This window comes from Cupressus sempervirens, chromosome 9 (assembly GCF_028749045.1).
Source record: "Cupressus sempervirens isolate cs-2001-9-10 chromosome 9, ASM2874904v1, whole genome shotgun sequence".
NCBI classification, from domain to species: domain Eukaryota; kingdom Viridiplantae; phylum Streptophyta; class Pinopsida; order Cupressales; family Cupressaceae; genus Cupressus; species Cupressus sempervirens.
The window spans coordinates 242,683,719-242,690,217 of record NC_143126.1 but is presented as its reverse complement, the minus strand read 5'-3'; the positions used below and the strand labels follow the sequence as shown (position 1 = coordinate 242,690,217).

At 31.4% G+C, this 6,499-nt stretch overlaps 1 non-coding gene across 1 annotated transcript; it reads right to left on the bottom strand.

The window, feature by feature from the left end:
- Positions 1–636: 636 nt before the first annotated feature.
- On the bottom strand, positions 637–708 carry TRNAL-CAA (transfer RNA leucine (anticodon CAA)). The gene has a single exon. It is a non-coding gene; the product is annotated as a tRNA-Leu (tRNA).
- Between the last annotated feature and the right edge of the window lie 5,791 nt (positions 709–6,499).

Genomic DNA, 6,499 nt, shown 5'->3' with positions numbered 1-6,499 from the left:
TGCCTAATCGTGGCCCGTGACAGAGATCCAAGTAGGATTGATTGGAAGGGGGAAAACTGGACCATTCTTTTGTATATCAATTTGCAAAGTAAACTGCTTCATTGTCGCTGTCATAGTCGGCAATCCAATTAACACATTCCACAAGGTGAAATGTTGATTTAACCTCTCGTCAGGGAAGCAAAAGCTCAGCGACTCTTCTTAGGCAAGGTCATCGGTTGGGCACCCTATTAGTGCACATCAAACCCACGTGTAAGATGCGCATCATCTGTCCTACGTAATTAGCCCCCGTGGTGCACTCATCCACTACTCCCATCTCTTCCCCACTACTACATAAAGGGGGGTTTTAAGACTCTTTTTTTAGACAATTTATAAATAAATTGTCTAAATCTGAGACAAAATAAAAGTTGCATATTGTCTTGAATAATGTCTCTAAGCGAGTGTCTTAAATTACTATCTTAAATAATTGTCTCATAAAGACAATAAAACACACTAGTATTATTGAGACAATTTTATGTCTCCATCACTTTTGTCATTTTAGAGATTGAATGAAACAATGACTTTTATAAAAATAGATCACTATTCAAAAAATCAAATATTATTAATTATATAAACTACAATATGAATGATTATTCATGTTAGAGCACGATGGAATTGAACCACCATCCTCCTACTTTTGAAGCAAGTGCTCTACCATTGAGCTAGCACTCTATAAAATGAAATTATACATTTCTAAATCATAAATCTCAAAACATTCCCAACAAACAATACAACTTTATTCATACGTCTTTGCATCCATAGCCTAAAGCCCACATGCTATTATTGCCAAAAATAAGACATACATGAACAAAAATGATATAAGATGGTTACCTAGTAAATTTGCAATAAATTCATCTTGGGTTGGACCCTATAAAGCCATAAAGCACAAACATACGATGAATATCTTATAATATATTCATTAAAAATGCTTTATATTTTAAACAATTGTAACATGTAACAAACTGAGCCATATATATATATATATATATATATATATATAAAGAACTTTTTAATTTTTTGATAGCAGCAACATAGAAATTGAACAGGAGAAGCACAACAGACCAAAGCAATACTGGTAACGTTGTGTCTGGATTCCATTGATTAAAAAAAATACTAAAATTTAATTAACATTAAGAGTTATTATGTTTCAAGTTTCCATGTAAGCTAGGTTGTTCTAATTTACCATTTGAAACCACATCAACATGTCACAACTAAATTGTTCAAGAAAATAGACGTGGAAATCAGTACAACCATCTTGGCCATGGTTACAAAATACCTCAAGGAGATGACATCTCATGGAATATAATTGTCATCACTGAAAGACCAAGAAATGGTGTTGTCATTGAAAGTCCACGAGATGGTTCATGTACGTTGAATCCAAAAGGGCCCTGTTTTTATTTTTAAATGTGACAGGTTCAATACTCTCCATTGAAAAAAATCTCAATATCTAGATAAAAATAGAGTGTAGCTATGACAAGTGGAATAAAACCCTTATAAAAAGTATGCACACCTATCATTCCTCATGTTTGACTCAAATTCTGGCATTTGCTGCACTTGTCCTGCTATAATATCTTGGTTGCATTTGTTGCACTTGTCCTATTGTAATATCTTGGTTGAATTTTCTGCACTTGTCTTGTTGTAATATCTTGGTTGCATTTGTTGCACTTGTCCTACTGTAATATCTTGGTTGTAACTAACTGTGACATGTGATTGCATCAACTATTTATATATCTCTCTAGAAAATCTACTACCATACTTCTTGACCTTAAATTTATGTCATTTTTTTGGGTTCAACAAATGAAGGGATATATGGATCTTGTATGTCTACATGAAAGGACTACATAAAAGCATCTAAGGATAAAAGGAACCTAAATTATTGGCATGTCAATTGCAGCAAGCACCATGAATAGTGAAAACAGAGTGGCAATAACAAACCAATTCTAATTTATACAAGTTGAACTATGAAATAACCTAGACTTATTAATTCAAGAATAGGATTATTCTATCACTCTAGAGAGTAAGAGGTAAATGGGCTGATAAATCATTGTCATCTAATGGTTTAGGAAATCCATAATGCACTGTAACAGCAAAGAAAAAGGGACAGACAACAATCAGTTTGATGAGACAGTGTGTTTCATAGAAAAACCACAAATTCAACAAATAGATGCACCAAATTATCAAAAAATATTAAGATATAACATGGTCATCTAATGGACTCCTTAATGGACAAAATCATGTACTTCTTTTCTTGTGTTTGTGGATGAACAAGAGTCCATAGATTACATATCAGTAAACTTGTTGTTCAGAACTTGGAAGGCGTGAATATTTATGTGTGCAATATATATAGACCTTGACAATGGATTACCTAGAAATACCAAGCTACCATAGAAATATTATTTTACATGTAAATGAATAATGAATTCATAGGTAAATAATCATTGTAGAACTAGAGTCCTAGAGTATCAAGCCACAAACTTCAACTTTGAGACATGAGTCAAACAAGAAAAGAAAATAGTCCTATATAATGACAAATTCATAAAATTTGACAAGAAATACTAAGCCAAAAAAAGATGAGATTCAAGACTAGAAAGCAATGACACTAGTAATAGTAATAATAGATTTCACCATGTTAATTGAAAGTTGATGTCTTAGTTTTCATAAAATTACAAATTCAGTTTATCGACTACTTTAATTGGAAACAATTAGCCCTCTTTACCAAATTCCTTACTAAATCTCTCAATAATAGAGTTCACCATGTTAATTGAAAGTTGATGACTTATTTTTCATAAAAGTATAATTTCAGTTTATTGGCCTCTTTAATTGGAAACAATTAGCGCTCTTTACCAAATTCCTTACTAAATCTCTCATGCATTCCCAAGTTTGTCTTGCTAACAATCGACCTGTCTTGCAAAATATTTATCAAAATCTATTTTTGATATTTGTGGTGATATAATACGTAACAAGAGAATTAGATATGTGGTAAGATTTTCCTAATTGTAATGAATATATGATGAGGTGAATATACCTTTGCATAGTACCAATTTTCCTGGGATCACAAGGCATCCACATTTCTCCATCCTCTACTAAAATCTTCTTAAAGAAGATGGCATCCTAAATTTTCCAAGGAGGTTCAAATATAACATATTTTACACTTTTACCTGTCATTAGTAGCAACACATTAGACATTGCATAATATGTTCATCTTTAATGAGAACAAAAAATTTAAAACTTTTCCTTGAATTCCACAATCTAATTAGTGACAAATAGAAGGAAGAGATAAAAAGTTTCTTACAGACTAATATATCAGAACCAGAGAATCCCTCTATTCTATGAGAAAGATCCCCAAAACCCATTTTGCTAAGATTGTTAGGTGTATCACCTAAATGAACCTAAAATTTTAAATATCACACATGCACATATTAATTGTAGAATATATTTTGTATTATTTTAATAGTACATAGAGAGAGTTTTCTTTGTTATAAAATAATCTTTTTTTGCTACATGTATCCTTCCATTTGATGCATTCAAATTCCTCATGATGAAGGAAAAGGCACCATACCTTGAAAACATGTTGCCTTGTCTTGAGATCTAAAAGAGGGAGTTAGATCCATTTGTCAAATCGTCATTTGATTGCCTATAAAAAGGTGGCTAATGATCAAAGATGGCATTTCACATGTCTATTCAACAAGTTCACTTTTAGTTCCAACCTAAAGCATGCTAATACTAATAGAAGAGCTTTGTTAAGAAATTGTGTATTTTTCAATAAACTCCATTAGTAAATCCAACTTGGTCTAATGCATAGGGAGTAATAGTAGCAACCAAAACAAAAACTTTGTGATCATTATTACCTACACTCTATACAAAGGAAAAATGAGCTATTTCAAACATTACTTGAACTATTACAAAGAAAAATAATACAAAGAAGACGATCCAAGTAATTGGATACTTGACCCTAATTTTAACAAAAAATTTGCAACTTTAACGGAATCATTTATAGGTTCAAGCATGTCATTAAAACAATGAAACAAGTATATTTAAGTTGATTAGAATAAACCATGATAAATCATGAGAATAGAAAATTGATCAAAAAGTATTATGTAGGACCAACACTCACAAGCATGTTCTGAAGAATCTGAAACAAATGGATAGTCAAGTCTATAACATATAAAAAAAAAGTCATGCCCAAAAATATTAAACATTCCCTTTTTTCTACAATAAATATCCTACCAAATTAAGTATTGTCTAGCAATTAACTCTTTCAATGTGAAGAGAAGTGGATCCTTCCAAATAATTATCTACAAAAGTTTAGTCGAGCATTGAGTCCCTTTGTGAATGTTGCTTAACAATACTGGAAAAGCTACTATTCAAGTTCTCCCTCTAGATCTGAAGAAAGATAAATATGATATCCCTCCCTAGACAATATTCTAATATAGGACCTGTATACATATTTTAACTAAAGAGAAGTAGAAAAATTAATTTAGTTTCTAATAGCAGTACAGAATGTCAATATGTATACATGAAAAAAGTTTCTCACAAAACCATATGCCTCTTGAAATGCTTGCTTGTGCATATAATAACATTAATATTTGAAGATTAAAACAAGCTTATAGAATAGTATGAAAAATGAAAATTAGACCTACCAAATAAAATAAGTAATTAGATACAATGTTTTCTAGTGTTTTTCTTTTTGCAAGATCTTCTATATTCACTTTGATTCTATAAATAGATATGTAACTGTTGAAATGAAATCTAACTATAGATGGCACTAAAAGGATTACATGCCTATGCACTTTAATTTAATCATGTGTAGAATGTCCCAGAGATGAATCAATTTGTAAGTAGAAATTAATAGAATAAAATTTTGTTATGGAAAAGTAAGACAAGTTTAACATGATTATCACCATTAATTTAGTGCTTTGAGACATCAAGAACACAAAACATCTAGAAATCTTATTGGGAAGCATAGTTCTACATTGGGGTTTTGATTATTAAGAGACTTTTTTCACTTACCTACTATAATCTCTAGAGAAGAAAATTTAATATAAAGATTTTTTGACTAAAATTAAATCTTATAGATTAAAATTATATCCATTAGTTCCTTCTTGGAATACTACTTGAAAGAAAGCATTATCCACCACACAAATCAATCAAGAATGAAACTCAAGGTCCACATGTGTCTTTGTGACTATCAAAACAGAACATTGGAGCCAAATCAACTAAGTTGCAACTTCAAACAAAACAGTTCAAGGAACTCAAACTAAAGAGGAATAATAAGAGAAAACACACTCTCATCATATGAGTCCAAACATAATCCTAATTTGGAGTCTTTACAAACCTTGTGTGTAGGGATATCTGCTTCTCAACAATAACACTTTGGGAGCCAATGCCCAAACATCCTCTATGCATGTAAGAAAATCATCATGAGAATTCTTTGAGGCATTCTGTCAAATAGTTTATCTACCTAAGCTCCTTTTGATTATTTTAAACCTATGCATAGATCTACAAGCCTATCATACCCTTTCAAAGCCTACAAATGACTCTTCCACTACTTTTTCTTCTCCCATCCTTTCAATAATCATATTTTTACCAAATTATGTGTATCTTTATCTCCTTGCATTATTTCTAAACGTATATCACAACCACATTTTTCACCATAATTTAGCCCCTAGATTTTTTTGAATCACACCCACCTTCCTAAATAACCAAAGTTTTCCATACTTGCATTAGAGATTCCCAAGTTACTCCTCTCCAAAAAATGGTCTAGTCGGTTACCACTAATTCATCATTTTTATTATGTCGCAAATAATAAAGACAAGCAACAAAGAATAAAGAAAAGAAATTGAGGGACTTTTGTCTAGTATTCATCTTGTGGAGACTAACCTCTTATTCCTAATCCATTTAGTAGGATTATGATAGAATGCTGGTACTAATATAAATCAATGTGCTACAAATACAAATATCATCATAGAATGCAACAAAAATATGCTCTAGAAAATTAATTCTTTCAAAGAAATTTCAAGCATAGAATTTCATACATAATTCATGAGTGGATCAAATGATAATTCTATGAGATGAGGCTTTAATTGGCCGCCCCAAAGGCTAACACATAACCCTAAGGCCTAGATCTAATTAGCAAGGATTATACATAAGATGTGCCCCTCCAAGTCAAGGATTTGGGATCAAATCTTGAGGTGGATGGTTTAGAATTGAAATATGTAAACCTAGATAATCAAATTAGGTTCTAGTTCAATATGATTGAAGGAAAAAACATACATAGAACTTGACAAATTGGGCTCCCAAAGTCTAGCGCATGAGTTTAAGAACTGATAGGAATGACTAAGGTGAGTTGAAAGGCCCTTACTTTGGATGATTGATCATTTGACTTAAAACATATGGTCCTTATTGGATAAATCAGGCTTAACTATGTTTGATTGAGCTAAAACTAGGGCAAATTTTTGGCAAA